Source organism: Crinia signifera, chromosome 6 (assembly GCF_055691185.1).
Source record: "Crinia signifera chromosome 6, ASM5569118v1, whole genome shotgun sequence".
Lineage (NCBI taxonomy): Eukaryota > Metazoa > Chordata > Amphibia > Anura > Myobatrachidae > Crinia > Crinia signifera.
In genome coordinates this window covers 105,847,295-105,874,151 of record NC_139222.1, presented here as the reverse complement: position 1 = coordinate 105,874,151, position 26,857 = coordinate 105,847,295, and the positions used below count along the sequence as shown (strand labels likewise).

At 42.1% G+C, this 26,857-nt stretch overlaps 1 protein-coding gene across 3 annotated transcripts in view; it reads right to left on the bottom strand.

The window, feature by feature from the left end:
- The window catches only part of MYT1 (myelin transcription factor 1), a 62,920-nt gene extending 57,340 nt beyond the window's left edge, over positions 1-5,580 (bottom strand). For 2 of the 3 annotated variants that reach the window (XM_083146728.1, XM_083146729.1), the window contains exon 1: positions 5,271-5,580. The gene's annotated coding sequence lies outside the window, so the exon portion shown is untranslated. The remainder of the gene's footprint in view (positions 1-5,270) is intronic. The other variant, XM_083146730.1, reaches the window with a different exon arrangement.
- Positions 5,581-26,857: the final 21,277 nt, after the last annotated feature.

Genomic DNA, 26,857 nt, shown 5'->3' with positions numbered 1-26,857 from the left:
TGCGTGCATGAAGCTGGCAGATAGTATTGCCAGGAAGGAAACTTCTTAAATGCCTTAAACAAGAATATGCAGTTTACTGTAGCTGACTCAGTGGAGTTTTTTTTTTTTTATAGCTCTCAGCCAAGTATCTCTTCATCTGTCATTAATTATTCTTATTTGATAAATAAAGAGAACAGTTGCCAGCTGCTATTGAACTACATTTCTCAGCTGGCAGACCATCATGGGAGTTGTTGTTCAATCACAGCTTGTGCGCCAAAGTTATGTACGTCTTTACACTAGATCACACCAAATCAGAATGGAAGACATTCATCTGTAATTACGTATTTTATACCATGTATTTGTAATTGTCACACCATGTGGTTTACTGCAGAGTGATGACATGCGGTATCTCGTAGCAACACAAACAGAATCAGCATGTAGCAGTGTAATATAGTGTGTCTAATGAAAGCTGAGACCTGATTGGTTGCTTTGGGTTGCTTGCTGCACATCTGCACTAACTTGGTTACACATTCTGACAATTGTTACAATGCCCCAATAGGAATGGCATCTTTCATTTCATTCAGTGATGCCCATATTTTCAATAACAAGAAAGGGGGTCAGGACTGTATTCATAGCCTTCTAATGACAATTTCTATAGGGCCCACAAAATCATGTCAGAGCTACAGTAACAGATGGCAGATTATTTATATTTACACTCCTTAAATGAATAAAACATTATGCACTTTGGGGTCATTCATTGGCGACTAACCCTGACAGAGCAGAGCAATTATCTTAATACAAAAACTTCTTAGCAGACACTTTAATGATGGTTAGAATTATCCACTGCCTGATTATACTATGACTGAGAACTGTCTGTATCATTACTATGTTATCATCACAGCTCAGTCATAAACAAAAATAGCAGTGATATATCATAGTACTCATAAACCACTAAAGTAAAACTTTAATAAATGGTACATGAACTGGCTTCCAGGTGAAATACTTAGACAGTTTTCCTCACACTGACATGAAATGGTTAACTTAATATGTTCTTATATTCCTGAAATCGGGATTTTAATTCCACCCAAAGTAATGGTCTGTCCATTCTGTAGAGGCTGTGGCCTCATTCCCCAGCCAAGGTCAGGCCTCTCTCTGAAATTCCAGGCCAGTCCTCTTGCTGCTTTCAGTTTATTGGTCTCTGATGAAGTCTCAGCTGTTTAATTCCCAGTAATTATGGATAGCTTGAAAGGTCTGGTGTCACCTGGTCCTACAGCCACCTCTCAGCCCCCCTGTAACCTCGCTCCGAGTGATGAGCCGTGGAAATCAGCTCCTGGAGAGTTCATTTGTAAAACAATGGAGAGCAGAGCCTGGAACAGCTATAAAAAGCTTATGAATGTATCAGGCAACAAAGGGAGATTGAGATTGTCAGGCGCTCGTCCTTTACGCCAACATAATAAAGACACAAGTGGGGTTCAAAGAAAGACACTTAACCCACAGCGGTGCTTCTGGGTCTCCATGTACTCTGTTGTATACTGGTGATATGAACAAGCTGAACAAATTATTTCTTCACGCTGAGCTCAAATTCTTTCAGGTCCCGTGTATATTTTGTATATTTCAAACTAGACCAAGATATCAGCACGAAGACAAACTGACTCGTAGTCCTTAAAAATATTATACCACTTCTTCCAACAAACATACCTCTTTCAGGTATGAAAAATAGGAGCATGTTCCGCACTATAGTGATAATAGTTACACAAAATGAACAATGAACTTGTAGAACCACACACATCCACTGACTTTTCTACTGGACACAAGGTCAAACTGAAAACACATAGCTACCTCTCTTCACTGTACTTTCAAATAGGATTAACATGGGATGCAGTCCTTGTGCGTTATTTCTGAGAACTGCAATAAAGTCAAGGCTAAAATATATAGTGTATTAATCAGTTGTGATCAAGACCATCTGTACACATGGGTGAAGACAGGACAGACATAACTCTATAACTATATAAATACGCTTTGACACAGTAACACAATAGTGTAACTTAGAGTACATTGAGAGTTTGTTTCCTATATGAGGCCCCCATTGACAGGAGACTATAGGTGTGCTGCCTTATAAATCCACTCATGAATGCACTTTTCATTTCATTTAAGTGACAAACCATTAAATAAACTATTAACGGCTATACACAATGGCGGCAGCCATTTTGGGGTCTGAACCAATATCCGGCCAATCAACACACTTGAGACTTCTATGATAGTGCTGGGTAATATGGATAACTTCTCCCTTTGAATTTTAACAGGTAGTTCCTAGTAACTGTTTGAATAATTCATCCAGACAGCATTCACTCTAGATGCAGTTTCTACATCATACAGGTTCTTGTGTGTAGGGATTCAACATTTCACATTCAGCATTACGTGAAGATAAATAAGATCCTGAAGAAAGCAAAACTGAATAAAGTTTGCATTAGTGGGCTGTACTAGTGCATGAGTAACTGCCTGCTTTGTAAAATAATATTTAAACCTCTAAACAATTCTTTCAAATTAACAGAACTTGTCTACTGACTGGAAATGGGGGCTGGCATTACAAAAAATAAACTATACCGCCACAAAAGATGAAAGATCCCTTGAGTTGTAATAGTCTTAAATTATATAACAGACCCAGTCATTAAAATGTACTGATGTTTAAAAGTCTTAGCACAATAAAACCCACTTTGATCCCCAAAGCCACACATTTGTTGTAAGAAAAAAACATGGCTGGTCCAGGCTACATAAGCCCTTAACAGCCTACACACACACACACACACACACCCTATGTGCCTCTGAAATCAGAGCAGAGAAGTGTCTCTGAATTATAATGAGTGAACAGTTCTGACACATGGTTCTCTCAGGAATGGACACAGTGGAAATCGAGTGCAAACAACTGCCAGTGTTATAAAGGAAGACCAAGTTTCTAGGTGTATAAGTGCTATTGCTGCCCTCAGGGCTGTTCAGCAGTTATAACAAGGCCCTCTAGAGTCACTACATGAATCTCATCTAATGATTCACGCTATTACTAAGCTGGTAAATAGGTGAAATTGCTGAAGGCACTGCATAAATGTGTCCATTCTTGAGTAGGCTTGTGTTTATGTGCATAAGTGAGTGATAGCATTAATGAGTGTACAATGTTGGGCACTAGTATTGAAAGGCTACTTATAAATAATATGTACATAATTAGACATTTTGCAGTTATGGCTTCTAGAAATATAAACTGTTGGAATGATGCCCTCTGTTGGTTCTCACCTATAACAAACAATACTATCAAACAAAACAAAAAAAATTGAAAAAAATAACTACAGTATATTTCAGTTGCTGATGCATCCTCTGCACATAATTCACTGATTGACACCCATAATTCCACAATATAAGTAAACTTTTACATAGTTTTGAAAGTAGACTTTAAAGCACTAGAAACTTGTGTTTCAGTGCCCCCAACGGAGGAACCCTTATTGGTCAGCCAAAGTTACAGTACATGTAGTTGTGAGACTTTTGGAGACCTTACTCTTGCCCCCAGCTCTGGGGATTTAAATCCTTATGTTCAAAACTTAGCTAATACCTCGAAAAACATCTTTGAAATGTAATCAACACACTTGCACCAAAGCTGTTGACAAATCCACGACTAACATCTTAGAACTTTTTTTAAATGTTGATTATTTACACATTTTTCTTTCAGAACGTTTACACTCTTCAGTTCACAAAAAAAATCTCCCACCTTACATTGCTACGTGACTCTGAGAGTATCAATTTCATTTATTTATGCAAGCATGTAACAGTGAGGCACATGATTGTCTAAACTGCATAAAAATGTAAAAGGGCACGAAACAAATAATAAAACAAGTGTTGTTGTTTACCGAAGCCCCTAAAAATGTGTTAATAAAAAATGTTTAAAAAAGATAAATGTATACAAGGAGTATATACGGGTATCACAATATACATGGGGTTAAATACTACATATTATACACATATATTACATCAGTACAATGACAATGTAGGTAGATAGTTTGCTTCTGTAGTATATTTCTTATGCTAAATAAAATATAGTTCTGCAGGGAGCAAACCATTGTATCCTTTACATACACACTCATACACAGATGAGGGATGGCCCTGTTGGTTGCAGCTCTCGCCTCTCGACACACAATAATCACAGGACACAAAGCATTATGGGCAGGGAGGCGGCTCACAGCTTTGGTTTCTATGACAGCATAAAAGGCTCAGAGTGCAAACCTCTGATTCCTGGATTCCTGGTTCTTTGTTTGCCATTAATTAAAGTGACCATATGGAGCGAGCTGATAATGGCAGCAGATGATCCAGAGGAGAGAAGACAACAATGAATTTGGAAGCAGGAAAACTGGCCTGCAAAAGATTTCTAGCCCTATGTAGATATAAATATGATCTAAGGAGCCTGACAATCAATGTCAGATAATGTCGTAGCGCAGATCACACAAATGACAACACGCAGGCGCACTACTGGCAGCATACACAGATAACAACTGCTACTAGAGAGAAAAAAAGCTTAACAATAAAATAAACTACTTTTTCTATCTTTCGACAGAAAATAAACTTAATGCATAAAGGGCACAAACAAGATTGCAAAAATGGCAAATATCAATAATCCATAAACCACTTTAAAGAACACTAGAAAACTTTATCTTACTGTCCCAAAGGCTACATTTTCTGGAACTCTGCTTAATTTTGCCACAACATTTAACAATATACGTCCTCAACTCTCCTTTACTTTACCACTCCAATTTTGCCTGAATATTACCAACTTCATTTCAAGTTGCATTTTATACGTAAAAACAAAAATACATATTTTTTGTAAATCTCAAACTGTTTCCTGAATACACTGGTACAAGTTATAATGTAAAGACAAGTAATTTAGCTATTAAATAGAAATCAGAAAGCCATGGGGGGAGAGGGGGTGTGATTCCCTCTCTATAAATGTTTTTTCTTGTTGTTGCTCAAAACACCTCCACTAGTTATATCCGGATTTGTCTGACCCAGAAATCCCTAATCCCCAAACATAAAATTAACCTCTATCTGGCAACTCATCCACAGAGTTTATTGAGATAAAACTCCACACTGGGGAGTGAGGAGAGAAAATCTACAAAATATATAGGCCCCATAAAGAATATATTAGCTTCCTCACTCCTAGGTCAAATAGTAGGTCGTTACTGGTTGAGAGCTGTCCTAGGTCCTGAATCTTCAGTTCTCTACACTGTATGTAATGCACATAACACAACGTGACTTACCGTCTTCACAATGACATCAGAGGGAGCAGTCATGGGATGTGCATGGTTAGAGGGCTGTGATGGAGAGCAGTCCTTACTGTAATAGTAAGCTGTTTGTTGGTCCCACTTAAAGCTTTTCTCTCCTTCCTGTGTGCAGTCCTGATGGCTGGGGGCTCATTCCCCTGATTACCAGGGTCATTAACAGACTACGATCACAAAGGGTGGGGGGCTCCGGAACTCCAGCTTTGCAATGTATCTGTTTACTCTCCGAGGTGAAGGAAATTTACAGTACAGCATCAAAAAAGATGGAGCAGCTCACTTCCTTCAGGGATATAGTGGGCAGGCCCAGCTTCTCACATCAACCTATTATTGCCTCTGCTATATTCAACAGAAGGTGCCTGGCTCAACCAAGCTGATTAATAATTAATATGCAACGTTGTTGGAGCTTCTTCAATGGGGAGGGCACACAGGGGGCTGTGCACATTACAAGTGTCATTTTGGCTACCCCTATGCATTGACATCTTTTGGTATAGTCCAATAATTTCTAACAGAAACACCCAGCGGATGATAGATGTCTTGTGTGTGCAGGGCTGAGGGAAAGTTCCACTCTGGGTCCATTTCTGATGGGCAGGGGTGACCTTTACCCTGACATAAAGGGTGCAACTTTGCAGCGGTCCTCGACGATACTGACAGTCTCTCTACCAGCTATTTAAAGTCCTAGCAGTACAGTAAACAACTACACATGTCACCAGAAACAAGAAAATGGAGCATTTAACTCTTTATTGACTAACCCTGTGCAAGTAGACCTGCACTACAGATATCTAACTGCAGTGTTCACTTTCTGCATCACTTCCAAATCATTATTTTTCTCATAAAATTACATATAATAGGGCAGGATAAACTGGGTATGTTTGTAACTCACTATTTACTTGCATTTACATGTTTATTGTACCTTATGTTTATATGCAAAGTAATTTATTATTTTAAGTGGTCATTTTGTTAAGTTACATTTTCAGCCTCAATTCTGAACCAATGTCAAAACTAAGTGAAATTACTTCATGCACAAATTATTTGATCACCTTATGTTAAATATCCTACATTCATATACAAATTAAAATACAATAGCACAATAAAATCAATCCACAATAATAAAAACAATACCAAGCATAAACATCAAATTCAAATAAGTTTTAACAACAATGTAGTAAATGAACTGAACAAAACAAGCCACGTTGTGACTTGATTTTACACAAAATACCTATGAAAGATGTAATTCTGTTCATTTTCAACTTGGTACTATAACCAAATAAGGACACACATTTACAACAGTTCACCAACAAAGATTGCTGGATAAGAATACACTTTAAAGTATAATAAAATAATATAAAACTCTGAAATAAGAAATGCTAATTTCTAAGTATATACTGCTAAGTTTTAAGAAACACCACTGTTTGGCTTTAACTAGAAGCTCTGTAGATCACCCCTTTCCCAAAAGTTATTATTTAGCTGTTTTAATGATATCAGCTTTGTATCATTTAAAACAATCTGTATCACCAATAATACTGGAGAGGATGCCAGTGTACATATACAAAACATAAGTAACCTTATAACTCAACCCTAATCTATAAACTATAATAGACTGTAACCACACAGAGTAATTAGGCTTTGGACTTCTTTACACATTTGTAATATACTTAAGTAGTGACATACTGTAGTACTGTACATGTAACATGCTCAAAACAATACACTCTTATGTTATATTATGCAGCAATGTGTTTAACTTTGAACAAAGCACATACACCAAGATAATAAACCTATTTCATCGGTTTGTGAACTTGGATACAGCTTTTCATGTCAACTAAATCTTTTATTCTAAATATTTTTTTTTTCTCAGCAAAAAAAGACAGTAATTTCTTTTATGCAGAGATGCACTTCACTTAACTACTATATATGACCAACTTTAAAATACATCTTTTGAAACATAACCCGCATCTTTTTAGATAAAAATCAGTTCAAGTTGGCAAAAACAACTTAATCTCTGAGACATAAAAGTAGAAAATACACTTACAGTAGTACCTGTTTAGTATAGTAAGTATATAAACAACAATCCAGAAAAAAACGATGCTTGTGTGCACAATCAGGCCTATAAGTCTATGGGAAGTTAAAAACAATATAAACTTAGCATTAATTGGTTCAGTTAAACGTATAATCCATTTCCTTGTGTGTTGTGTAAATGGTACAGTAGCTGAATTCAGCACCAACCTGCTGTGGACAGCTCCCTCACTGACCCTCGCTTCCTGTATTACTCACTGACTATTCCCAGCCTAGTGCTCGCTCTGTGTCATGCACTGTACTATGCACTGCAGCAAGTAAGCACTGATCGTCATGCAGTCGACACTGTATTTAGTATTTACTGACGTACCTGTGTACATTATCTAAACATATGTGAACCCACTGTAAATATAAATTCACATATCCATATTAATATGTATAGCTATGTATCCCTGAGTTGTCTGCACTATTCTGTAATCTATAATATGAGTATAGATAGATAGATGAATATATATATATATATATATAGATAAATAGATATATACTGTACACTGTATATACACTCACCCTAAGGTACTGTATTAACTCTCATATTATTGCGTTCAGATTTGTCAATTCTATTATTTAGGGTTGATAAAATGTGAAATCCTCGGTTTGTGAAGTTGATAGCACGTAATGAGGCAGTAGTTTTCTGAGCAGACTCACTAACTTCAGACTGTAGCAGAATTAAAGACAACTTGAGTCTGCAGTTTGTCTAATTGGCACAAGTCTCACTGGTTAGCAGCTGGGTGAAGATTTGCCTACTCTTTTCTATGCTCCTATGCAGATGGGCGCCCTTAATACCACAGACTACAATTAATGCTGTTGTATTTGATGAATTTAAATGGGTTTGCATTAATATTGTATATGGAACAGCTGAAGGGCTGAGTATACCGGCAAGGGGAGACCCCTGGCAGATGGAAGAAACAAAAAAAAGTTGTAATAAGCCCTGAGGCTAACACTGTCATAATGCCACCCCTCCCCCTACCAATATCCCACCCCTCAGGACATGCAATTGCTTTGTCTGCAAAGAAAGTACAAGTCTAAAGTTTTCTCTCTCAATGGGATGACAGACTTGCATTCAACTTTTTTTTTTTTTTTTTTTTTACTTTAAGCAAGTGCTTTTGGGTCGGTGTTTGTTGGTTCTATAGTGAAACTTGCCAGTCATTCGTCCAGTCTGCTCTGTTCTTTGTATAACTTTCTGGGACCACTTGAAAATACCACCCAGTGTCACATATACAGTAACATCACAATAAACAACACAAAATAAAAACACTTATTACAGTATATTTGCAATTGTCAATGAAGAACATAAGACACTGTTATTGTTACAGGGAACATTTGTTTTTCTAAAATGTATCATCGCACGAAACAGGAGCAAGAAGGAGCATACATAAAATGTCAATGTAATTAAATTGTGCATTAGCGTACTCATAATGTAACACTGTAACATGTTTTGATACATTTTTCAGAACAAGCACTTTTAAAGTCTGACAATTGAATATTCTAGAATTGATCAACAGCATTTGCATCAGTAACGCGATTCGTTCAGCAAGTTCAGAAAAGTTCACTTCACTATATCTATGTCGAATTGCACACAATTCGGAGGCATACAATCAAGCTACACTGTGTGTGCACACACATCCAGGACATCTAAAAGAAGCATGCCACTGTATATACACCCCTAGACATGCAGAAGGATTAGCTGCAGAAAAAAAAGTTTACAAACCTAGAAAAGTTTCACACAGCGTCATCTTTGCTTCTTGTCTGTGTCCCAGGATCCACTTTAAAACAGCTCAGCCAGAAGTTACTTCATTCCTGAAAAGTTGCAGCAAGTACCAAAAGCTTATGTGTCCAGGAGGCCAGCACTTGCACTGTCCAGTCCAATCACAGCCGACCAGTAATAAGTGCACAACAATAGCTTCTGCAGGCAGCCAATCCAGCCCCTGTATACACAAACAATTACTATAGACAAGAGAGACAATGAAAGAGCTCCTGCCCATAGACTATTCAGAAACTGCCTGCTGCAGCTAAGAACTCCCTTCACTTCCATCTGCTCATAGGGACACACTACAAGGTCACTTCATCATGTAGTGCAAAGTTTGTAGAACGCGTGTACTCTGTGTGTGTCTAGATAAATAGAGATAGATAGATAGTTAGATAGATAGATAGATAGATAGATACCTATTGATCTAAAATGGTTAGTTATGTTCATAATTTTTGCTTGCTCTCAACTTAGAATATGCCAAAATGTGTTATATGTTTAGTCATGTAAACTTTTATCAACAAGCCACATCATACAAATAATAATTCAGTAGCAGTCTTCTATCTTTCCATGTATAACTGAAAACTTCTAGACATTGCAAGATCTACAACCAGCCTGAATGAATATATTTGGTGTACAGTGGTGTGCAATATGATAGAGCTATTTAAATACAATTATCATCATCATCATCATCATCATCATTATTATTATTATTATTATTACTGCTAATAATAAGAATATTAATATTATTTTAAAAGAGTTCAATTAATTACTGGAGACTTGTTATAAGCAGGGTAATAAGGCTATATATGGCATTATTTACTAACAAATTACACAACAGGATCATTTTTGTGGGGGCTCCATGGAATACTAACATGTAGGAGCCCCTACCAATATAATTATTCTGGCACTGCTATTACATCGATATGCTCTCACACTTTCTAACATCTCTTTTGTAGGTTATTCTTTTTAGATTTTATAATAATATACATAAGTTTAGGCTACGGAATGAGAACATTATTATACTAGTTACAATTTGACAGATGTATACCATTCTTGTCTACCCTCCAGGAAGGGGAAGGAGGATCCCGAAAATAATGTGGCATGCCCATCACCCCCAGAAAGGTGAGCAAGTCTCCCACATCCCCTTCCAGCAACACACACCAACGCCAGCTGCTCACACCACCCACCCATGGTCGGCAACTTACAGGGTACAAGTGGATGATCCAACACGATTGTAACACTGCACCGCCCCCAGTGTACCAACTGGAGAAGGGGGCAGTAAAGTTGGCAAGTATGATGTATACTGATATACTAAGCTTCATACCCTAAGGGTATATAATGCCCACTTATCCGGGCTAATTAGATAGCCCCAAATTAGCATATTACCCGTGATCAGCGATTGCGTGTAATAGGATATCCCCCAAAGTATCATGCAAACTAGTTAACTTGTTTTACTTGCTACTTTCCATAGTTAAATAAACTCTCTTCCTGCATATCATTTTGTATTGCAACAATATTTAGATTTCCAATTACTGGCACAGCTAGAAAAGTCAGATTAATATTCCTGGAAGTTTAAGGAGGTCAACCATGTCCTGTATCTGGTTTGTGAGACTGCAGTGTCTAGCACACATCTTGCAGAGACCCACCAGCAGATGTGTGAGCTATCCTCCAGCCTCCAGGGTACATTATTAGATAGAAATATCCAGTCATTATTCTGTAAACAGCGTTATGCCAGCTAAAGTGGACACTGGTCTGTTGTGCTGGAAGTATCAGGCAATATGTTTTATGAGCACTAACTTCTGATAGATGAATGACGAAAGTGGAATGGCAGCTGTTGGGGTGCAGGCCAAAGATTTCATTACTGGAGACACTCAGCAGATGCAATGTATTACTCTCTGTGGGCTCTGTCCTGTGTATTCTGAATTTCACTAACATTACATTGATTGTTCTAGTGTTAATTTTAATATGGAATATAGATGGCGATGCACGTATAAGTTCAGAATGATTGTCTAAAAAAACAAACCAAATACCCCCCCCCCCCCAAGAAATACAAGTAAGCATGTAGCATATACAAGTAGCCCACTATACGGGGTTGCACTATACGGGGTACATTTACTAAAGATGAAAAGAGGTGACGTTGCCCATAGCAACCAATCACATTATATAATTTCTCTATTGCATCCTAGAAAATGAGAGATGGGATCTGATTGGTTGCTATGGGAAACATAAGTTATTTTCATTTTTGGAAGCTTTAGTAAATTTACCCCTTACATATCCAGCCTATAGAATCTAAAGCCCTATATACACTAGACGAGAAATTAAAAGATATCGCTCAGAAGGGCCTGCCAAATGGGGTGTCCCCACTGACGCCCATGGCAGCTCAGCAAGGATCCTCCTGTCATGTATCTAGTATAGTGGACTTGGGGAAGGTGAGAGGCATGTAAGGGTCAGATCCACGCAGTGACAGGTGTGTTTGCCCTCTGCATGGGGAGAAGTATAGCTGCCGAGGGGGAACATTGCATATGTATGTCTGTGTATATAATATATATTTACACATGACAATTGTAATACATATATTTATCACAAATGACCTCGTTTTGTGATAGTTTAATAGTATATGTTTGGGATATCTGTCCTGACTCCTGACAGTGTGATAGAGTTCAGGTCGCATGATAAAGTAGCGCATCAGTGTGATCGAGCGCAGACTGCAGGGTGAGGAAGGGCATCAGCGTAATGGAGTGCAGGCCTCAGGGTTAGAGAGTGCAATGTTGTGATAGAGAATAGGCCACAGGGTAAGGAAGTATGTCAGTGTGATAGAGAGCAGGCAACAGGGAACGAGAGTGCATCAGTGTGATAGAGCAGGCAACAGGAAAAGTGAGCGCATCAGTGTGATAGAGAGCAGGCAACAGGGTAAGAGAGCACATCAGTGTGATGGAGTGCAGGCCTCAGGGTTAGAGAGCACATTGGTGTGATATAGAATAGGCCACAGGGTAAGGGAGAATGTCGATGTGATAGAGAGCAGGCTGCAGGGTAAGGGACTGCATCAGTGTGATGGAGTGCAGACCTCACGGTTAGAGAGCACATTATTGTGATAGAGAGCAGGCAGCAGGGTAAGGGAGCATGTCATTGTGATAGAGAGCAGGCCACAGGGTAAGGGAGCGCATCAGTGTGATAGAGAGCAGGCAACAGAGAAAGAGAGTGCATCAGTGTGATGGAGTGCAGGCCTCAGGGTTAGAGAGCACATTGTTGTGATAGAGAATAGGCCACAGGGTAAGGGATCATGTCATTGTGATAGAGAGCAGGCCACAGGGTGAAGGAGCGCATCAGTGTGATAGAGAGCAGGCAACTAGTGAAAGAGAGCGCATCGGTGTGATGGAATATAGGCCTCAGGGTTAGAGAGCGCATTGGTGTAATAGAGAATAGGCCACAGGGTAAGGAAGCATGTCAGTGTGATAGAGAGCAGGCCACAGGGTAAGGGAGAGCATCAGTGTGATACAGAGCAGGCAACAGGGTAAGAGAGCACATCAGCATGACATAACATGGTGTGAACCAAACCATACCCTCTGTGCTGCCCCAAATGTTGACAGCCAACTCCAGTCACTCCAGGTCACCCAAGAAGAGGTGGAGGAGATGTTCAAGAGGGTCAAACCAAGGAAAGCACCAGGTCCTGATGGGGTGTCATCAACTGCCCTGAGAGTATGCATGGGTCAATTTGCCCCCATATTCACCAGGATCTTCAACAAACCACTGGAGGACGCAAGGACCCCTCCTCCCTCAAAAGCTCTACTATTGTTTCGGTCCCCAAGAAATACACTTTTACAAATCTGAAAGACTACCGGCCGATAGCTCTGACGTCTGTGATCATGAAAACATTTGAGCGCCTGGTACTGAACCACCTGAAAGCTGTGACTGGCCACCAGCTAGACCCCCTCCAGTTCACCTACAGATCTAATCGATGCATTGAGGATGCAGTCCACCTGGGCCTGCACTACATTCTGCAGCACCTGGATATGCCTGGTACCTATGCAAGGGTCCTGGTTGTCGACTTTAGCTTGGCTTTCAACACAATCATCCCCATACATCCTCTACCCCAAACTACTCCTTAAGCTATGTGTTCTTGGATTGTGGACTTTCTGACTGATAGAAAACAAGTTGTGAAATCGGGGAAATTCACCTCCCAAGTGGTCCATCACAGGAGCCCCCCAGGGCTGTGTACTCTCACCCCTGCTCTTCTCCCTGTACACCAACGACTTCACCTCAGAGGCGCAATCAGTAAAGATAATCAAATTTGCCGTTGACACTACTGTCATTGGCCACATCAAGGGCGGGAACGAATTGGCCTACAGACAAGAAATGGACCGATTGGCCCGGTGGTGCAGCAGCAACCATCTAGAGCTCAATCCACTCAAAACCGTTGAGATGGTAGTGGACTTTAGGAAGATGGCTATTGGTGTTCCTCCGCTAACAATTGCTGACAGTGTGGTGTCGCTAGTGGACTCCTTCAAGTTCCTAGGAACCACAATCTCCCGAGACCTTAAATGGGGGCCCAACACTAATACTATTGTTGGAAAAAAGCAGCAGAGGTTATTCTTCCTCAGGCAACTGAGGAAGTTTGACATCCCGCAGAGGCTTCTACTCCTCTTCTACTCCGCGATTGTGGAGTCTGTACTGTGCTCCTCAATACTGGTCTGGTACGGCTCCGCCAGCGAGAGAGACAAATACAGACTCCAAAAGGTAGTCAGAACTTTGGAGAAGATAACCGGGACGGACCTTCACTCTGTCCAGGACCTGTACCTGTCCAGAGCAAAAAAGTGGGCAACGAAGATAGTCAAGGACCAACTACATCCTGGCCAACCTGCTGCCATCAGGCAGACACTACAGGGCTATTTCCACCACGTCCACCAGAAGCCTAAAAATTCCTAGTATACGCAAGTATACCTGGCCAATTAAGCTGATTCTGATTCCAATATAGCACAGGCCGTGAGGTAAGGCAGCAGGCGTCAGGGTAAAGTAGCGCAATAGTGTGACAGAGCACAAGTGTGAGGGAGCACATCAGATTAATATAGCACAGGCTGCGAGGTAAGGGAGTGGGTTAGTGTGATAGAATGAAGGCAGCAAGGTGAGAGAGCCCTGGCTGTGGGGTACGGGAGCACGTCAGTGTGATAGAATGAAGACCATGGTGCTTCAAGTTTATGTTCCAGCATGGGGGGGTTTATAGCATTTGAGGGGGTTGGGGCCCCTCAGAGATATCAGTGTATAGGGCCCCAAGATTTCTGTTGCCACCCCTGCCGATGGGCAGCACAGTTGCTGTCCAAATTGCCTTGCTTCTGGCTTGCTGGGTTCTGGAACAGAACCCTGCAGCCAATATTGCTGTGGCAGTGCCACCCGGAACGTTGTTTGGATATTCTAGGCAGGCACCCTGCAGTCCGTGCTACCCTCAGAGTGATCTAAGAACACTCTGGACAGTGCTGCCGCACTTCCAGTTGCTGTTGGCAACCACAGGGCACTCTGAAATCTTGTTACTGCCCTGAGTTTTTTCATATGATTTCATATATGTGTTCAGCACAAAGATGCAGAGAAGGCTGCCATTCGGTTTTTAAAAGGTGACGACAATGGATTACTATTAAAGCTGACAAGCCTCCTCTACTGGCATAAATCTGGCACATATACTACTCTTTTATCCATATGTAATCCTGGCACACTTGGTACCATTTTATGTTAATGTAAACTTGGCACATATGCTATCCTTGCAGGCTGACACATTATTTTTCTGGGGCTTTTTACACTTGCCTTTTTTATTTAAAATGCAGCCAACTCTATTTTACAATCCACACAAAATATAGCGCAATGCAAAGTCACAATTTCATTAGAAAGTGTAATAGTAAAAGATTAACTGCAGCTACCCTTTGAAAGTTCAGATGACTGGCTCTCTTCTGATTGGTTAGATTTAGGAAGAAACATCATTGGAACAATTGTGAATTTATACTGTACTTGCTATTACTCAGTAATAAGAAAGGGGCGGATTGGGGATTAAGGGCCTTATTTTGGTTCATTCTTTCTGACAAAATCCTTCTTAGATGGACATTTCCATGTGCACTGCATGGGGGGCAGATGTAACATGTGCAGAGAGAATTAGATTTGGGTGAGTAATTTTGTTTCTGTGCAGGGAAAATACTGACTGCTTTATTTTTGCACTGCAATATAGATCTCACATTGAAGTAAAACCCCACCCAAATCTAATTATCTCTGCACATGTTACATCTGCCCCACCTGCAGTGCACATGGTTTTGCCCATCTAAGAAGGATTTTGTCAGAAAGAATAAACCAAAATAAGGCCCTAAAAGTCACCCTGAAAAGTTTCTGGAAGTGGCCTCATGTGGGCGGCACCAAATTAACAATGGGTGGAGCCAGCATAGTAGGCGTTATTACTACATCATTATACCTAGAGACATCGGCAACAGGCAAGGCTAAAGCATTGTCCGGCAGATGCTGGTGGGGGTGGGGTGCCATGCTGCATTGTGCAATATAGTAGAAATAGTCTATTTATAATGTAATGCCAATTACATATTATGCCACACACTGTAATACTAATTACATATTATACCATACTCCGTAATGCCTATTACGTATTATACCACACAGAGTAATGCCTATTACATATTAGGTACTTGTGGACAATCACGGCTTCCACGATGTGCATCGTATAGCAAAAAATTGCATGCGATCGCATCGCATGCGATCGCATCAGATGCGATCGCATGCGATTTGATTGTGCGTTTTTTAACAGAAAAGCATCCAAATGCATTGAAATTAGTATCAAACATGTTCAATGGCCCCCAAATGTCATTTTTGAGGCTGTACCACCCCCACTATCAACGCGAACCCAAAGCGTGGCGAGCGCAGCGAGCCCGCGAGGGGTGGCGGTACGCGTCCCACAACCTTTTCATACTCCCACTATCCACGTCGGCGTGGAGTATACGAGTCCCCTCGCGGGCTTCACAGGTGTCCGCGTCCCCTCGCTGGGCTCGCTGCACTCGCCACGCATCGGGCTCGGTGGCTCGCTGCGCTCGCCACACTTTCTATTCTCAACTCCACCCCGACGTGGATAGTGGGGGTATTTGAAAAGGTAGTAGGACGCGTACCGCCACCCCTCGCGGGCTCGCTGCGCTCGCCACGATTCGGGTTTGCGTTGATAGTGGGGGTTGTACAGCCTTAAAAAATGACATTTGGGGGCCATTGAACATGTTTGATACTAATTTCAATGCATTTGGGTGCTTTTCTGTTAAAAAAACGCATGCGATCGCATGCGATTTTGTAAAAAAATAGTTAAAAACTGCAAAAATTGTATCCAATCGCATGCCACTATATATGGCATGCGATGGCATGCGTTGGGAGCCGTGATAATCCACAAGTACCATATATTATACCACACACAGAGTAATGCCTATTACTTATTATACCACACACCATAATGCCTTTTACATATTATGCCACATAACTGCTGCTTACATACATGCTCATTGCCAGGAGTTCCCTACTTGTTATCAGGGGTTTCTTGCTCGATGTCAGAGGTTACATGCTCATTTCCAGTGGTTAAATCTCTTTGCTTGGAGGGTACATGCTCGTTGTCAAGGGGGAGTTACTTGCCCGTTGCCTCAGGGAGGGGGAAAGAAAGAGGTTTTCATGGAAAAAGAAGGAGAGAGAGAGAGACACCCCTAATACACTCAAATTCCTCCACTGCTGGGAGCCGACCAGGCACACTTTAACAAGGTGTGAGGGGTCTGCTATATGCTCCCACACTATGGCACACTGACACACATAGCAGGGGCACACTGACACACACACACACACACACACACATATACTGTATATAGTGCATATATACTAGGGATGTTTGGGTTTTGGGATCTGATTACCTTCAGGTTTGGGGTTCTACTGGGTTTTGCCAAAACACCCCCTCAACGTTTTGGTTTTTGGGTTTTGGGTTCTGATTTTTTTTTAAGGCATTAAAAACACTAGAATCACAGAATTTAGGTGTTTTTTCTCCTACGCTATTATTAACCTCAATAGCATTCATCTCCACTCATTTCCAGTCTATTCTGAACACCTCACACGTCACAATATTGTTATTAGGCCAAAAGGTTACACAGAAGTAGTTAGATAACTATGATAAGCAACACAAGTGGGCGGCACAAACACTAGACTGATACGGCACACTTCGGCATCACCCCGGGACTGATATGGCACACTTAGCATAACCCCTGGACTAATACAGCACACTTGGCAGCACCCCATGAATTATAGGGCAGACTTGGCTCACCCCAGGAATTATTTGGCAGATGTGGCACACCCCTGGACTGATATGGCACACTTAGCATCACCCCTGGACTAATACAGCACACTTGGCAGCAACCCTTGAATTAGACGGCAGACTTTGCAGCAACCATGAATTATATGGCACACTTGGCTCACCCCAGGAATTATGCATCACACATGTGAGCATCCCTGACCTGATAAAGCACACATGGAATTATATGGCACAGATGGCGGCACCCCTGGACTGATACGGCACACATGGCGGCAGGCACTGAATTATACAGCAGACAAATTCCTGCAGTAAAAATAAAAATTAGTTTTCTTTGAATTATAAAAAAGAGCAGCACATCTCAGTAGCGCACGCAGGGGGGTTTCTGAGTACCCAGAACCCCCCCCCCCCCCAGGAGTCTATGGGCCCTAGGCTTAAATCTGAGGTTCCCCTCTTTCCATGGGTACAAGAATTTTAAAAATCGGCCCTTGGGAACCGGAGATATCTGACTTCAAAGCAGTGGTCCCCATTATATTTTAAAAGCTGAGACTCTCCCCCTTTGATGGACATTAGTAGCTTGTCTCTACTGTTCCCAGAACCGGAGATATCAGCCTTCCAGCAGCTGATTACTGCTCCAGCTCCACACACCTGGTATGTAGTTTTATATACTTGTTGGCAGATTGCTCTGCCTCCCGAACTTTGATCCCCTAGTCCCCAATACCATTTGGTAGGTGGGATCCTCTAGTTTTTAATTCCATTAAAATCTAAGAAATCTATTTCTGGGAACTGGAGATATCTGCAGTCAAGTAAGCTGTCCTCCCACCAGAAAATTATGAATAATAAGCCCACTCCACTATAAACCCCTCCTCTGCATATTAAACATCCTCTACCACCCTGAAAGTTAGGTATCAGGGCCCCTTCATTCATCCCAATGCCCCCTTCTCCCACCATCTGTTCAGTAAAGGGGTAATTAGTGGAAATTACAGGCCCTACATGCTGAGCGGTTGATATAATACCCCCTACCACCCGGGGAACATCAAAGCTTCCCCCACCCCTACCGCTGGAGAATCGGTAGGTGCCCCAATACATTGCTATGCCCAGGGGTCTGCACTGCTGTTGACGCCCCTGTATGTATGTATATATATATATATATATATATATATATATATATATATATATGTATATATATATATATAGATATTTTATTATTATTATTATTATTATTATTTATATACATTTGGTCTATCTATAATACTTTAACTGACCCGGCATATACTGGGTCACCTAAGTGTCCATCTCCGTGCTTTGCTCCGCCCCTCTGGAAACCCCCTTCTGAAAATCCTGCGTTTGCCACTGCACCTGGAATTACACGGCAGACTGAGCAACACCCCATGAATTATACGGCACTCTTGGCTCACCCCTGGGCTACAGCGCATTTAACAGCCCTTGCAGTAAAAAACAAAAAAAAAAACTTATTTTTATTAAAAAAGGGCAGCTCCCCTGGTCTGTTACAGGACACATGGGGGCACCCATGGAATTATATGGCACACATGCGGGCACCCCTGGACTGATACAGCACACATGTGGGCACCCCTGGACAAATACAGCACACATGTGGGCACCCCTGGATGGATACAGCACACATGTGGGCACCCCTGGATGGATACAGTACACATGCGGGCACCCCTGGACTGATACTGCATCCCTGGACTTACTGGGAACTGGCAGCAATAATTAAAAAAAGTTGCTTTGAATTTTTTTTCAATTAAAATAATGCAGCCTTCTCTGTAGCACTAGCAGCCCCTCTATGCACATTTTCCGATTGCCGATTTTCCTGTACGCGTACAAATGAATGATTTCTCTAGAGCTCGCAGTCCTAAGACACCTTTTTGATGTCTTCGACTTGCAATGTCCCTGTACGGGAAGAGGGAGGGCAGCTGACATCCGCTGACATCAGTTGCCCGCCCCCGCACCCGTGTCACAGGTGCATTATCATGGGAAGATGTAGTGTTTTTATGGGGTTACCGATGAAACACTAGGCGTTCCTATGGGTGCAACCCCTTGCCATCACCCCCCCCCCACACCCGCACTGCTCTGTGTGCCCGCATGTGTACTGTATCCATCCCATCTATTGAAGATGGGATGTTGTCCATAGCATAGTAAAAAATATGACTAAAACTATTCAGTTATGTTGTGAAACTACTAGTCTCAGCAAGCCAACATCACATGCAGGGACTTGGAGAACCACAAGTCCCAGCATGCAGGACGTTAAAGGGCCCGCTGAGTCTTGTAGTTCTACAACATAACAAATAGTTAAATAATACACACACACACACACACACACACATACACATAAGAAAAGTACAAGTTTATTCCACACTACTACCATTCACACTATACTCACCTATTGGTCCACTGCTGGCCTGACCCTTGTACAGTAGAAGTGTGCAGATCCCACAGAACAAAATTATTTTTACCAAGATCGACAGTGAAGTTCGGCCCACTGTGTTCCATGTAGGCACCCCAACAGGTAAAGAAAACTCAGTATGCGTACCAAGCAGACCAAGAAAAGCGGGCAATGTTTACATCTAGCATCACTTCCACCTCTCGCTTTACCACTGCCTGTTCTGCCTCGTAAATCCGATACGGATTTTTTTTTAATGACCATCTCGGATGGAGTCACAACATCATGTTGAATGATCTGTGTCCTTTCCAAAATAGCAGAAAACACATCTTGGTACCATGCCACCAAACTCACCACTTCCTGTTTCTGGCTATTCTGGAACCTTTTTTGCTACCAAATTAGGGCTGACTGGCACTTCCCTTCCTAGGTTTTAACAGGTTTATATGGTAAATTTGACCCCCCTTTTTCTACCCTCCTGTCGATCTTTGTAATTGACCAGTCTTACCACCTCTATGATCTCATAAGGGCCTTGCCATTGAGCATACATCTTACTTTACATAAAGGACTGGTTGATTGCGGTGATGTCATAACTTTGTTTCTGACATAGTTGAGCCATTTTCATGTGTTTGCTCATGGCATAATTTGCCTTAGACAGAGTTGTTGTTCCCACCCTTCTTTAATAAATCCAGAATCCCTCTGGGCTGTCTCCCATAGAGGATCTCAAAGGGACTAAACCGTGTAGAGGCTTGGGTTACCTCTCTGACCGCGAACATCGAATAGGGTAGTAGCAAATACCAGTCTAATTATTCTTGAGACACTGCCATCTTTATGATTTGTTCAAGGGTTTGATAAAACCTTTCTACCAGGCCATCTGTTTGTTACCACTGAAGTGGTCAACCTGTCTACCTCTAACAACACACATAAATCCATCATAAGTTTGGAAACAAAAAGGAGTACCTTGGTCCATTAAGACTTCCTTCTGTATCCCCAGGCAAGTATACAGGGTTAGTAGCATTCTGTCAACAGTGCCGGATTTCATATTATGCAGGGGTATAGCCTCGGAAAATCTAGTGGCATAATCCACTTACACTAGTATGGGTACTTGTTTCCTAGTACAGCGCCCAAGATTTCCATCTTATGGCATCTTATGCCATCGCATGCATCACACGCCATATAGCTGCATACGATGCATGTGATGTGATGCGATTTTTAATTGTATAAGCACCCTAATGGGTGCTTACAATGGGTGCTTACACTATCAATGCGAACCTGAAGCGTGGGGAGCGCAGCAAGCCACCGAGCCCAAAGTGTGGCGAGCGTAGCGAGCCCTGCAAGGGGACGTGTATTACTTTACATGTATTCCACGGCCCCTCGCGGGGCTCGCTGTGCTCGCCACGCATCAGGCTCAGTTGCTCGCTGCGCTCGACAAACTATCTAAAATCAACTCCACGCCGACGTGGATAGTGGGGGTATGAAAAGTTCGGAGGACACGTACCGCCGCCCCTGGCGGGCTCGCTGCGCTCGCCACGCTTCGGGTTGGCGTTGATAGTGGGGGGGGGGGGGGGGGTCTTTTACCATTGTAAGGACCCATCAGGGTGCTTGTACAATAAAAAATCGTATAACATTGCATTGTATGCCATTATATGGCATATGATGCCATACAATTTTTTATTGTACAACATCGCATCGCATACCATCGCATACCATTGTATACCTTATTTAGTCTTATGGTATACGATGCGATGGGCGCCGTGCTAGGAAACAAGTACCCTAGTATGTATTGGTGCTCATGGGCAGTTTTTCCCACAGGCCCTATCAGATCCATACCAATTCGCTCAAAAGGCACGGAAATGATAGGGAGGGGTACCAGTGGAGCCCTAAACTCTGGCCGATGGGCCGTCTTATGGCACACTGGATGCCTAGATTTGGAAGTCTCAGGTCTCTGGCCCCTGAGATGCCTCAGTGGCTAAATGTTTGCTAGTGTCATGCCATGCCTTGTATAGTCAGGGGTAAATATACACGTTGGCAGTGACACTACGGGAACCCACCAGTGCCCAGATCCCCCAGCCTTATAACTGTACTAGAATCCAGAACAGGGTAGACTCTGCTTGGGCCCAGCCTCTTTCCCTGCACCCCATTTCATTGGCTCTCCCTGTTTCTGTCATTTTTTGCGTTCAATCACCACTGCCAACAACTCTAATGTCTGGGGGTAAGCCTGAAGGGCCCACTGCTGCCACTTACCCACACCCACAGTCCAGTGTGAATATCTCCACAATTTTCACTGCAGAGTTTTTATCTGGCTTTATCAAGGCCTTGGCCAGCAGAATGCTCCAGCCACCAGTCATGAATTTCTTGGGCTTTGCTGGGCCTCGTCATTCTAATCCTGTCAAGTATAGCATTTTTAAGGCCAGGGTGGGAGCGTGACTCAGCCACCGACATATCCACAGAGGCCCTTTGTGTATCCCCTGTTAAACAAGGAGACAGACTGTCAGACCATTCCTCCACAGGCCATTCGCTCAAACATATATCTGGGCTTGTTGCCCCTCATGCAACATCGGGATCTGAGTTTGCTGTCTGTGCCCCATGTTGGCTACCAAATGTGACAAGAAATCACATACACTGGCTTAAGATGAAGTCTTTGGTCTTTATTTTGTAGCAGGTTACAGGTTACAGCATAAGCAAGGGTGGTTACAGCATTGCAACATACAGGTGTCACAGCATAGTACAAAATATTTAGAAAGATCCAGTGGTCCCTACCATAGCCTACACCCTGGCCTATCATTTGGGAAGCTATTCCACCATTATGAACAATGACCCTCTGCCCTGGATCTTCCACATTACTTTTCATGTTTAAAGACGCTGTCCCTGCCACAGTACCTTATAAATGATGTATTCAGTGATGTACTGTATAGAGAGAATAGGGCCCAAGTTTGCCCGGATCCCCATTTTACTGTCACTCTCACAAGCCCAGCACAGGCTTCTGTGTGCTGGGTAGCTGTGGGTGCAGTGAGGCTGTTGTCACTGAGTGTAGCATTCTCCTCTGCCTGCAGGGGAGGGGAATTAGTAATCTCACTTAATCTAAGGCATGGTTGGCCAAACCGTTCCTCGAGATCTACCAATGGTCCACATTTTTCAAATCCCCTACCTGGTGCACAGCTGTAGTCATTACTAAAGCTGCCCTTACACGGCCCGATCCCGGCATGCGTTCTGGGCTAAAATAGCATCGCATTGCATGCCTTGTGCATGCAATGCGATGCGATGCGATAAAAAGCAAGTACAAAAAGTATGTGCAGCACATACTTTTTGTACTGTGAGATGAGATGCAGCGGGAGCGCGCATCTCAAAGCACTCATCACAGAGCCGGAATCGGGAGGTGTATGGGCAGCTTAACTGTTAACTTTCAAACCTGCTGCATTCATTCCTACTACAGATCCACAGGTTGCCTGAAACACAAGAAGTGTTGGTAGATCTTGAGGACAGGTTTGGCCACTCCTGATCTAAGGGCATTTTTTCAGGGTTGTTTTTCAAAAGGGATGCGGCCAAACTTCCATGATTTGGCCACACCCCCAGCTTTACCAGGGCCCATACAGGCTGGCTACACCCCTTCTCTGTTAGTACAATAGGACTGTATTATAAACCATCTAGACACATGATTTATTCTAGCTCCAAACTGTGCAATTATCTCAGACAATATTAGACAAAATATAATAAATTAACCAAATATAGGAATTGGATTTTTTTTTTCTTCTGGCTGAACTGCAGTATCCCTGTTATTGCAGTAAAATCATAACACTCTATGGGGAGAATTCAATTGACCATGGTAATTTACATAATGATTTTGATCCCCCAGGGCTATACAGTCAGCCCCAAAGTGCAGCCTGATAGACAGCTGGCAGTGAATACACATAGGTCTGCGTATTTACACACAAAAACACAAAATAGCATGAAAAAAAAATTGCAACAAATTACTCCTAAATCTATTTGTAACATATATTTAAGGTAGCGACTTATAAAAATGGTTATGGTATAAATCACAGGTTCTCAAACTCGGTCCAAAAGAAAAAAAGGAAAGCAGCGCTGATGGAATTAAATATGCATGAAATTTAATGAAATTAAAACATATTAAAATCACATATAAACATAAATTAAAATAATTAAATGGACCCAAGTTGAATAGTCACCAATTAATGAAGAAAGGTAAGTCCTGCTCTGATCTTGGTATAGGGATTGTTTGGGGAGTCCGTATTAGCCAATGATGGTATCCTGTAGATTTTTGAAAATGGACTCGACCGATGGCACAGATGGAAATTAGCCCAATCGGGAGTCCTCACTACTGCGAGTAACAGGTATCCAATTATTGATGGCAAGAGACTTCCAGGGATGATGGGAGAAGAGACGATCAGATGAAATAAGCAGGTGGGGCAAGTCCTTAGATGTTTGTAGGTGACTCCTGGGGAACAAAGTTGGGTCCACTGGGCAAGCACCAACGCGTTTCGCAGTGTTCTCACTGCTTTATCACCTTGATAAAGCAGTGAGAACACTGCGAAACGCGTTGGTGCTTGCCCAGTGGACCCAACTTTGTTCCCCAGGAGTCACCTACAAACATCTAAGGACTTGCCCCACCTGCTTATTTCATCTGATCGTCTCTTCTCCCATCATCCCTGGAAGTCTCTTGCCATCAATAATTGGATACCTGTCACTCGCAGTAGTGAGGACTCCCGATTGGGCTAATTTCCATCTGTGCCATCGGTCGAGTCCATTTTCAAAAATCTACAGGATACCATCATTGGCTAATACGGACTCCCCAAACAATCCCTATACCAAGATCAGAGCAGGACTTACCTTTCTTCATTAATTGGTGACTATTCAACTTGGGTCCATTTAATTATTTTAATTTATGTTTATATGTGATTTTAATATGTTTTAATTTCATTAAATTTCATGCATATTTAATTCCATCAGCGCTGCTTTCCTTTTTTTCTTTTGTAACTTTCAATTTATTTGGGAACTGACTACTCCCTCTAAGCAGCAGCTTATTGACAAAATTGACTCTGGTACAAGCGCTCTTTACTAACCTTGGTTAGTTTTCTTTCTCTTTTTTCTCAAACTCGGTCCTCAGGACCCCACACAGTGCATGTTTTGCAGGTCTCCTCAGAGAATCAAGTGAAATAATTAGATCCTCCTCTGGCTTTTTAAAATGTGTCCGTTGGTAATGAGTGCACCTGTCGGGTGACCTGGAAAATATGAACTGTATGGGGTCCTGATGGCCCAATTTGAGAACCTGTGGTATAAAGGTTTGACATTGTCTAGGCCCTTGATGGCTAACCTTGACACTCCAGCTATTGTTGAACTACACATCCCAGCATGTTCTGCATCAGATTTAGCATGGCCAAATAGCAAAACTGAAGCAGAGCATGCTGGGATGTGTAGTTGACAGTTGACATAGGAAAACCGTCAACACAAACAAAATGTCTTTTTTTATGTTTTTAGTTTCAATTTGAAGATTTTAGCATTGACCCCAAATTAGTGTAACCTTATTATATGTCGGCAACTACCAGGTCAAACTTTTACTTCCGTCGACCTCTTGTCTAGGTGAACCTTTATCAATGTCCCGACCTATTGACTGTTGACCTAGAAATGATCAACTTATTATCTGGATCTCCATCATTCCCCTACTCTCCAGAGGGTTATTTATTTATTATTTATTAACAGTTTCTTATATAGCGCACACATTTTCCACAGTGCTTTACAGAGTATAGTTGAACATTCACATGGATCGGAACCCTACCTGTCTCTGCTTCAGGGAGACGGGCAGGGTTAGGAGGGGTGCGGGGAGTCAACAGCGACCAACGGGGACTGTCAGCGAGGCGGCGGGGACCGACGGGGAGCTCCGTCGGAACGGGGCACACGAGCATCTCGTGGACACGCGCCCCCTTCCGGCGGCAGTTGGTGGCAGATGGTGGATGCTGGCGGCTGGGGATTCGATCGCCAGCCCCAGCCTGAATGGGGCGTATCTTTAACCAATCTGTAATTATTTTGTCGACCTTACAACCCTGTCATCCTTAGCCATGTCGACCTATTTCAGGTGTAGACCTAAGCCCTGTCGACCTTCAGTGGTCGACCCAATGTATGTCGACCTTAATTGAGTTGACCTAGTGACCATATCCCAAAGTGGCTGTGTGGATATCAGTGAGAATGCAGCCTATCCACTCACCAGAAATCAGTGACATCACAGAAGCACAAAATAGCTGAACCAATATCAATTTATCAGTTCTTAAATTAATTCTGCTCCTGCTATGAACTTCTTATAGAAACTTTGCTACCATTGAATACAACTCTAGTACTTTTCCAGAATTAGGGCTCTCTATGCCTTGGAGAGAAAAAAATGGACAGAACTAAAGTACCATCCTGCCTGCTCCTAACTGTCTTTTTTCAAGCACAGGGGTAGATGTATGAAGCAGTGAGAAGGGAGGAGAAGTAATAAAGTGCCTGGTACTTTATCTGTGGCCAATCAGTTCCTGACTGTTAATTTAGAGGCTGGGTTTAAAGAGAGACAGTTAGAAGCTGTTTGACTGATGATAAAGTATCAGGCAATTTATCTCTTCTCCTCCCTTTTCACTGCTTCATACATCTACCCCACAGTCTGTAACATAGCAGTTAGAAGCTGATTGGCTGGTGTTTATCTCCACCCACTTTATATCTCTCAAAGGCTTAGTACATAGACCTTATTTAAGGCTTTTATTTTTAATTATACAAGATTTTATCAAATAGGCACATTATGCAACTAAATTTGGGGCATTACTGTGCATTTATATTTTCCTTTGTCCCCTCCCACCAACCCCAATTGCCCACAGACCTGTAAATTGTTTTATAGAGTGTACTGTTTATCTGTCATGCCCAAAGGCAGAATCACTGCTATATACTGCAGACGTCTCCTCCTGTACACCGTCGGTGACACAAACATGTCAGAGATCAATATGGTAAATGAAGTCCCACGCTGCTCTAATGGAAGGCAATATGGGGTGAACAGAAAATGAAAA